Source organism: Peromyscus maniculatus, chromosome X (assembly GCF_049852395.1).
Source record: "Peromyscus maniculatus bairdii isolate BWxNUB_F1_BW_parent chromosome X, HU_Pman_BW_mat_3.1, whole genome shotgun sequence".
In the NCBI taxonomy this organism is placed as follows: domain Eukaryota; kingdom Metazoa; phylum Chordata; class Mammalia; order Rodentia; family Cricetidae; genus Peromyscus; species Peromyscus maniculatus.
The window spans coordinates 124,957,647-124,967,387 of NC_134875.1; the positions used below are offsets into that span (position 1 = coordinate 124,957,647).

Consider the following 9,741-nt stretch of genomic DNA (forward strand, 5'->3'; position numbering starts at 1 on the left):
TTGGTCTTGAATGAAGGGGTGTATTTATTTTATTTTTTATTTTTTTTTTTACCCAAGGCCATCTTTAAAAGTGGTTAACTGAGAGCTAGGCTCTGGCACTCACAGTAGCTACAGGAATGAGTGCTTTGGTTCTGAAGAAGAATCTCAAACAGTACTTCATAGTGTTCACAACTACAACCAGCCAATGCTGTGGTATGTGATATGACAGTTACCTTAGTTCAGGGAATTGTGGAATGGAGAGAAGAAATGCCACCCTCACTAACCATTTGGAATGGTATCACCAGAATATCTAGAAATAATTCTTGTCACTTGACAGCAGTTTCCTTTTTTACATTTGTTCTGGAAGTTATATTCCTTAGGCAGTCGTTAGCAAAGGAATAAAGTTCCTCCCTACTATCCAAGTAGGACATGTTGTTAGTTAGGAAAATTCAATAAATGTATCTCTTTCTATAGGACTTCACAACAGAAATTCTTTGAAAGACTATTTCTGATGGTTGTCTCAAAGGATGCCTACCAAAAAAACCATAAATTTTTAAAATATATATCTAGGGTGCCATGTGTTCTAGTTTTCCTAGGAGAGTACTGATTTATTCCTTTGTTCCAACATAATTATTAGTAGTACATTTTCACCTTAAATACTCAGACTGATTATATGGTGACCTCACAAACATTAGATAGAATGTGATTACCTGCAAGAATATTATGTTGCATGATAATAACTCTGAAAGACCAAATTAACATTTATTCCCAAATTAATGCTATTGACTAAACATTTTTAGAACTCTGCTTTTGAGAATGCTGGTGGGATTTGTATATGAAATATTCACAAGGGCTATCATTTCCTTTGCATTCTTCCCATTATTTCCTCACACAACTTTCCTCCATCATAAGAAATAATCCTGTTACCCACTGTCTTAAGTTTCTATTGTTGTGAAGAGACACTGTGACCACGGCAACTCTTATAAAGGGAAATATTTAATTGAGGTGGGGGCTTAGAGTTTCAGAGGTTTAGTCCATTATCATCATGACAGGGAGCATGGCAGCATGCAGGCAGACATGGTGCTGGAGAAGGAGTTGCTATAATGTTGATATGCAGGCAACAGGAAGTTGACTCTCAATTGGAGTAAATTGAGCATAAGAGACCTCAAATTCCACGCCTACAGTAACACACTTCCTTCAATAAGGCCACACTTCCTAATAGTGACACTCCCTTTGGGGGCCATTTTCTTTCAAACCACCATACCCACGGTGGAATTATTCCCTGTGCCCTTGGGATTTGGCCTTAATGGAGTTTGTTTGCTAAGTCAATGTGACAATTATAGTTACTACAGAGTATGTCTAAAATCACAACTTTCTCCCACTCCCTCTCTCTTTTCCTTTCTCTCTTCTTCCCTCTTTTACATAGTATATCAAATAATATAACAGAATGTAATCATAACTGTTGTGCACTGAAATTCATAGCTCTCTTCCTCTCCATGACTAAATTCTGTACCAATGGACAAAGACAGAAAAGCAGCCTAGGGGAGAGGAAAACATTAGCTGCACTGACTTTGGGATTCAGGGAACAGGTGGGCAACAATAGTGTGTTTTCCAGCAGTGAAAACTTTACCTTAATATTATCCTCTTGTGCCAGTGCATGAAATAGTAAGGTGATGGTCAACAAGGATTTGGCTAGGGCAAATGTCTTCTATTTTTGCCAAATCACTCTTACATTGCTGACTTCTGTCTTTGTGATGTTCTTTGATCACTGATGGGCAGAGCACATGTGGAAGGTTCTGAAAATAGTCAGAATGATACATCAATTAAATTTATTCCAAGGTTTCTTTAAATCAATTCCCTTAGCTCCTCACAGTCTCAAATTCTTGTCCTTTCTCCCACTTTCCTAATAAGTTATTTGATCTGTTGCTGTATGCTGATCTTCACATTAGAGTCCGCATCCCAGGAAACAAACCCCAAATTCTTCTCAAATATTTTTGTTGCTTATATCACTCTGTGGTTTACATCATTGTCTCCAATGTCCATTGTCTGCCTGAGAGCTCCAGATAACAACCACACCTTATCTTCTAATACTACTGATTGTTTCTACCTTTTTTGGAACAGGAGCCAGACTGCAGATGCAGCTTCAACTATGATGATTATGCTGGGTTCTCATACCTAGCTATGGCCTGGTAGACCATGTTCTCCATCAGCTCCTCTGAGTATGGTGGAAAACAAACAACATTCTGTGGGGATGGCTTTGATAAATAAGAGAGGATGGATGAGTTTCTCTGGGTTGTATCTTTGAAAGCTATCCATATCACTGTGAACTAGTTGGATGTTGTTGTTAAGAAGCTATGGCCAGCTCAGTAACACATTATCTACAAAGGCTTTATGTGCCCTGCCACCTGCCCATGCTTTTCTACTTATATAAGTCCCCCACAACTTCCTCCTGCCTTCCCACCTGCAAAAACTCTCCCACATTCATTAGCCTTCTTACCTATAATAGGCCCTTCCATTTGCCTTTACCTTCCCACCTGCATAAGCCCTCCCACCTGCTCATGTCTTCCCACCTGCATAAGCCCTCCCACCTGCTCATGTCTTCCCACCTGCATAAGCCCTCCCACCTGCTCATGTCTTCCCACCTGCATAAGCCCTCCCACCTGCTCATGTCTTCCCATTTGCATAAGCCCTCCAATTTGCTTCTGCCTTCCCACATGCATAAGCCCTCCCACCTGCCTCTGCCTTCCCACATGCATAAGCCCTCCCACCTGCCTCTGCCTTCCCACATGCATAAGCCCTCCCATCTGCCTCTGCCTTCCCACCTGCATAAGCCCTCCCACCTGCCTCTGTCTTCCCACATGCATAAGCCCTCCCACCTACATATTATATTTCTGCTTGCCTTTGCCCTCTTACCTGAATTTACCCTTTCACTTGCATATGCCTTCCCATCTGTTTATTCTTTTTACTATGCATACTTTCCCATAAGCAGATGCTCAGCAACTTGCATATGCCCTCCTACCTGTATATGCCCTCCTGCCTGTATATTCTCTTCTAACTAAAGGTACTCTGTTATCTGTTTGTGCCTTGCCTCCATACTACCCTGCCTTCTTTACTACACCATCCTTTCTCCTCCATTATTGCTCCCCAGTAAGAGCTCTCCTGAATAATGCACTGGAACACAAGCTTCCTTCACAATCTAGGATAACTCAAGCAAAACAGGATGTATCTTAGCACATAGGACATAGACTACCTTGTAATAAAAGTATGATTATTTTACATTAAAACTGTTCCATCACGAATGAACCCTCTTTCCCATCTCAACTTTCTCCACTATATTCACAGAGCCACTTCTTTTAATCCAGAAAATTATACCCACTGTTAAATACCATTATTATAATTTGTCCTGTCGTATCTGAAATGAAAATAATTATCATTTCCTAAATAGTCTGAAATGACTTTTTGTCGTGTTACTTTGCCTAGTCTAACTCTGAATACTGATTCATCTAACGTGGAGACAATTTAGGAGCAAAAATGATATGATCAAACTCCACCATTAAAGATGACTACTCATGATAAAAGAGCTCAAGGGCTAAAAATAATTGCAGGTGTTGTACTGGGCCAAGGTATAGGTTTTTCCATCTGGACTAGCTAGAGTATCAACAAGATGATAAAAGGATATGTTGTCAGAAAGAAAAAAATAAAAGGAAGAACAAAGATCCAAATCAGCCATCTTTTGAAGTATCTTGTAAACAAGAAGGCATTACTCAGAAATCCAAATGGAGTTGGCAAAATTTTAGCAAATCTAGTGAGTGACAGAAGCATGGGACTTTATGCACTAGGCACTGGAATCTTGGTTGCTGACCAGTACTTCTTAGCATGGGTGGCAAACCTCTCACACTAGAGATGAAAGACCTTCGGGAATTCTAAGGCCCTTTGGCATTTCAGAGAATGATAATTTCCTTCTCAGTAAAGGTATGATTTCACCTGTGTTTTTGCTGTCACCAAGTTCTGATCTTGTCTGGGTCTTGCCAGTTCTGCTTTTTTTAAATTTATTTTTATTTATGTATACGTATGTGTGCCTATGTGAGCTTATGTGCACCAAGTGCGTACAGATGCCCATGGAGGCCAGAAAGCATTAGATATCATGAAACTGGAGTTACAGATGGTTGTGAACCAACTGATATAAGTGCTAGAAACTGAACCCTAATCCTCTGCAAGAACAGTAAGTGCTCTTAACCTCTTAGCCAACCCTCTAGCCCAAGCTCTGCTTTTATTGATCCAGTATGAGTTTGTTGGAGTTGACTGCACAAATCTCAGGCAGATTCATCTTTCAGTGGATCAGAAAGACTACGTGGAGTGGCCTTAATAATTTCACCAATACAGGGGTGCCTCTGTTACTTAAGGAAGCTGAATGTCCCTCTGTCTTAGTCAGTGTTCTATTGCTATGAAGAGGCACCATGACCAAGGCAACTGTTATAAAAGAAAGCATTTAACTGGTGGCTTGCTTACACCTTCAGAGGTTTAGTCCATTATCATCATGGTGGGAAGCATGGTGGCGCATAGGTAGAAATGGTACTGGAGTAGTTGAGAGTTAAATCATGATCCACTGGCAAGAGAGAAGCTCTGGCTTGGCATGGGCTTTTGAAACCTCAAAGCTCACATCCAGTGAGCTTCCTCCAATAAGACCACACCTCCTAATCCTTTCAAATAATGCCACTTCCTGGTGATGAAGCATTCAAAGCTATGAGTCTGTAAAGGAAATTCACTCACCACACTCCACTCCCTGTCCCCCATAGGCTTGTAGTCATATTATAATGAGAAAATCTATTCAGTCCAACTCTAAAAGTTCCCCTAGTCTACCAGTCTCAACTACGTAAAAGTCCTACGTTCAAAGTCTCTTCTGAGACATATGGCAATCTCTTAACTGTAACCCCCTGTAAAATCTAAATAACAAATCAGATCACATACTTTCAACATACAATAGTACAGGATGTACATTGCCATTCCAAAAGGGAGAAAGGGGAACATTGTGAGGTAATATAATACTGTACCAAAGCAATTCCAAAAATTAGCTGGGCAAAGTCCAAACTCTGCATCTCCATGTCTGATGTCATAGACTCTTAAGATCTCCAACTCCTTTTAGCTTTGTTGAGTGCAACATACTTCTCTCTCTTGAACTGGTTCCACATCCAGTCTGCAGATTTCCCACAAATCTGTCATCTCCAACATCTTGGGGTCTCCAACACAATCCGGGCTTCAGTTTTATGCAATGGCCTCTCTTTGCTTCCATGTAGAAATACCTTTGACACATGCCTGACCTCAGCAGCTTTCCTTAGTTGTGGAGGGAGATTCCACACCATCTTTCTTATATCCTTGACTCTAAAGCCAGAACCAGTTGGCCAAACCTTCCCAGTTCTTCTGCTTGCTGGTGCTGGAACTTGGCCCCTTTGTTCAATTACATCATATATCAGCTTTCTGTTTTCCATGGTTTCCTTCACTTCTTAAACTTCTCTTTAATTACTTTCACAAACTGGAAGCTTAGTTGGGTGGAGTTTCCTCCTTTATTCCATTTAGCATCAGGCTTTTCTTTAAACTTTCTATCTCCTTGAGCACTGGACTCCATTCCACTTCCTTGTGTCTCCTTCCCCTACAAACTGTACATTTTGTATTTTTCCTTGCTCAGCTTGCTCCTTTTCATTACAGATCTGCATAAGAGTGGCTACTAATAATCATAGGACAGAGTCAATATTAGGCTGTTGTAAAATCTCCTCTGCCAATGTCATTATTCCAAAACTCTTCAATTTAGCCTCAGAGAGATTTTCAGAAAAGGGCAAAAAGCAGTCACATTCTTTGCCAAAATATCAAAAGAATGGTCTCCAGGCTGCTTACTAATATTCTTCTCTTCTGAAACTTCTTGAGCTGGGCCATCGCAGTTCAAATTGCCTTCAACACTGTCTTCCATACTCCAACAAGGAGGGCCCACTAAGGGTCCCTTAAAGCATTCAACTGCTTTTCTAATCCACAGTCCCAAAGTCCACATTCCACCAATGAACAGCATAGTCAGACCTGTCACAGAAATAGTGTGTTCCCTGGTACCAACTTCTGTCTTAGTGTTCTACTGCTGTGAAGAGACACCATGACCAAGGCAACTCTTATAAAAGAAAGAATTTCAATGGGTCTTTCTCACATTTTCAGAGGTTTAACACTTTATCTTCATGGCAGGAAACATAGCATTACACAAGAGCTGGAGAAGTAGCTCAGAGCTACATCATGATCTACAGGCATCAGAGAGAAAATTGGGCTTGGCATGGGTTTTCGAATCCCCAAAGCTCATCCCCAATGACACACTTCCTCCAACAAAGCCACACCTCCTAATCCTTTCAAATAGTGCCACTCCCTGGTAACCAAACATTGAAATCTATGAGCCTATGGGAACCATTCTTATTCAAACCACCACACCCTGGTTTTCTGTTTCCTGTAACTCTAGTCTGTGGCACCTTCACTATTATGGATGCTTGCTGGTACTGCTTTGTATGTCATATTTGGTCCCTGTCACACATCTCTGCTGTGTCATATTTTTATCTTTTCTATGCCTGCACAATCACACATACTCCTCCCCAAACACTATTTTTTAAATGTTGATTTTGAAAAAAATGTAGATTTACAAGAAAGGTACAAAAATGCTATAAATTATTTCAGTAGGTGTTTACCTCAACTTCTTCCCATGTTACTATCTTGTGTCAGAATAATTTAGTTATCCAAACTAGGAGCTTCTCATTGCTATCACAGGAAGAACTAAGCTTCAGATAATAGATTTTATTATTTCTTCCAGGTAAACAGCCTTTTTCTACTCCAGACTCCCATAATGGCCTTTTTCTACTCTACTCCAAGATCTCATGTCACATATCTTTTTTTCTCTCCTCTAACCTTTAATCTGTGAAAGTTTTTCAGTTTTTTGTGACCATAAAATTTCTAAAGATTTTATTTTATTTCTCTTTCCTTTCTTTCTTTTTCTATTTTTAGATAGGGTCTCACTAAGTAGCCCTAGCTGTCTTGGAACTCACTTGTAGACTGAGCTGGCCTTGAACTCACAGAGATCTGCTTGCCTCTGCCTCATTTGTGCTGGGATTAAAGGCATGAGTCACCATGGCCTGGCAGTAACCTGCAAAACTTTTGAGAGGTTCTCAGTTACTCTGTAACTGTGCTTTTAATTTGGAGGATTCTCTTTTTGCAGTTAGTATGAGGTTGTGCAAGTTTTGCAGCACAATACATAAATTTGCTGTGCCTCCCTAGCACATCACCACAGGCTGTCCATTATTTGGTTAAGGTAGTGGCTGCCAAGTATTCCTACAGGTAATGCCTTTCCCTTTGACATTGATACAAATTGTAAAGAGATATTTTGCAACCATGCTAATTCCCCATCTTTCCTCAAAATCTTACCTACTTATTTTAGCACAGGCCTTGACTGTGACAATTATTATTGTGGTATTTGCCATGGGGTAATTTTTCATTTGTCTCACTCTTTCCATTTTTGTTAATTAACTTTGTCAATTGATACATATTATTTGATGCACACAATTTCATATATGTATACAACATATTCTGATTACTCTCTTCCCCATACCCTCTTTAATCTTCCTCTCATTCCAGCCACACTACCAGTCTCTTATATTCATGATTTGGTTTTATTCTGTGACCTATTTAGTTTAACCTGGACCATCTGTGTGACCACTGGATTGGAACTATTCATTGCAACCTGGTGGGATCATCAGTAAATACACAACTAAAGTTAATGGTTCCCCACATCCCTGAATCTCTCAGTAGCATATAGCACAACAGTGAGGAGTAAGGCCCTTAAATCTTTCCTCTATCCTTCTTTGGCTGCTGATGGGCCCATTCTTGTACAGTGTAGGCATCTGTAGCTACTATGAATTTGTGATTACAAAGTTATGTCTTGCCCAGGAAATATTTCATAGCCATTCTCTGTATCTTTTGGCTCTCACATGCTCCCCACCTTTCTCTTTTACAATGTCCCCTAAGTATTGGAGGGCATAGTATAAACGTTGTGTTTTTAGGCTGAGTACTCACTGGCACTCATTATCAGGGTCCTAACTCATTTTGAGGGTCCTGTGAAGCCATGAGTATCTGAATTCACTGCCACTGTTCACTGCAAAGATAGTCTTCTCTAATTAAGGCTGAAATTAACATGTCTGTAAATTTACATCTTCTTTTCAACTTGGAATTCCTCTGCAAGAGTATGAGAGCTGTGAGCTCTCACTTGCTTACTTACATATGTAGTTATTTGTTAGTATAGATTTATGGCTTACTGTCCATCATTGTTATTTTTCAAATTGCTCACTCTGTGATCACTGGGTTTCTGGTTTGTTCCTGTGTCTTCTTGACATATCCTTAAAATATTTAGTTATATCATTTGTTTGTTTGCTTGCTTGCTTGCTTACTTCTCAAAGGAGCTCCACTCTTTTCCAAAGGAGAACTGTATGTTAGAAGCCAAGGCCTGGAGAATAATTATTCCAATTATTTTCTAATTGCATCTATAGGATAGAACTAGATAATGTGTGTGTGTACTAATCCAGATACACATACACTATTTCTCTCTCTCTTTTTTTTCAAGACAGGGTTTCTCTGTGTAGCCTTGGCTGTCCTGGAACCCACTTTGTAGACCAGGCTGGCCTCGAACTCACAGAGATCCACCTGCCTCTGCCTCCTGAATGCTGAGATTAAAGGCATGTGCAGCCTGGCCCTACATCTATATTTTTATGTAGCTGGATGTTTATGTCAAAGGCTGCAAGTTCCTTCTGACACCTCCAATTTCAATCAAACACCACAAGGTTTATTCTAATGTTTTTCTTACTTGAACTCTGAGACTGACAAATGTAGCTCTCATCATCTAAAATATATTGTTTTCTTTTTTCCTTTTTGGCCATCTGAAGGAAAGATGGGTCACCAGAACCTCTACTGGAGTCATCCACAGAAGTTCAGCTGGGGTTCTTGCTCTTTCTGCATCTGCTCTAACTGCCATGGTCTGATCTAGAAATTTGGGCTGAATGTGTGTGGTCAGGGTTTTGATTAGTATGTGAAGGACGTAGGTTTCATTAAGTTGGATTAAGTGACCTTTAATGGATTATTCAAAACCTAGACAAAGAGGCCATATTAGTCTCTTACATAAAAATAAAAACAGACTTTAAGACCTACAAAAATATATCATTCATGGATTTATTCAATTCCACCTTTCACACAAAATGATTTCAGAATTACCAATTCATATGTCTGCAAGAACCAGGTTTACTAACTAGAATGTGGCATTTGTGTGGAGTTCTTTATGTCTTTAGTTTTTATGATATCTAGTGAAAACAGCCTCTTCTACGAACACTTAGATTCAGACTTTTTTCCCCTCTCTCCTTCAGTGTGGTTATGATATTCATTTGCAATACAGATTGGTTTAATTTATGATCATATTCCATTTTGGGTTTTGATTACATCCAGGTTTATGTACTCATATATTGGAAGAGCACATGCAATGGATGTTTTTCTTTTCTTTTTTTAAAATTTAAAATAAAATTATATCACTTTTTTCCTTCTGTTTCTTCCCTCCATCTCTCCCAGCTACCAACCCAAGTTCCCCTACCCTCAACTTGCTAGTTTCTTTTTCTTTGATTATTATTGTTACATACATATGTGTATACACAAATACGTGTGTGCACGTGTGTGTGTGTGTGTGTGTGTGTGTGTGTGTGTGTGTGT

At 39.6% G+C, this 9,741-nt stretch overlaps 1 pseudogene; it reads left to right on the forward strand.

Moving 5' to 3' along the window:
• Positions 1-8,935: 8,935 nt before the first annotated feature.
• On the forward strand, positions 8,936-9,106 carry LOC102903162 (small ribosomal subunit protein uS14 pseudogene; annotated as a pseudogene).
• Positions 9,107-9,741: the final 635 nt, after the last annotated feature.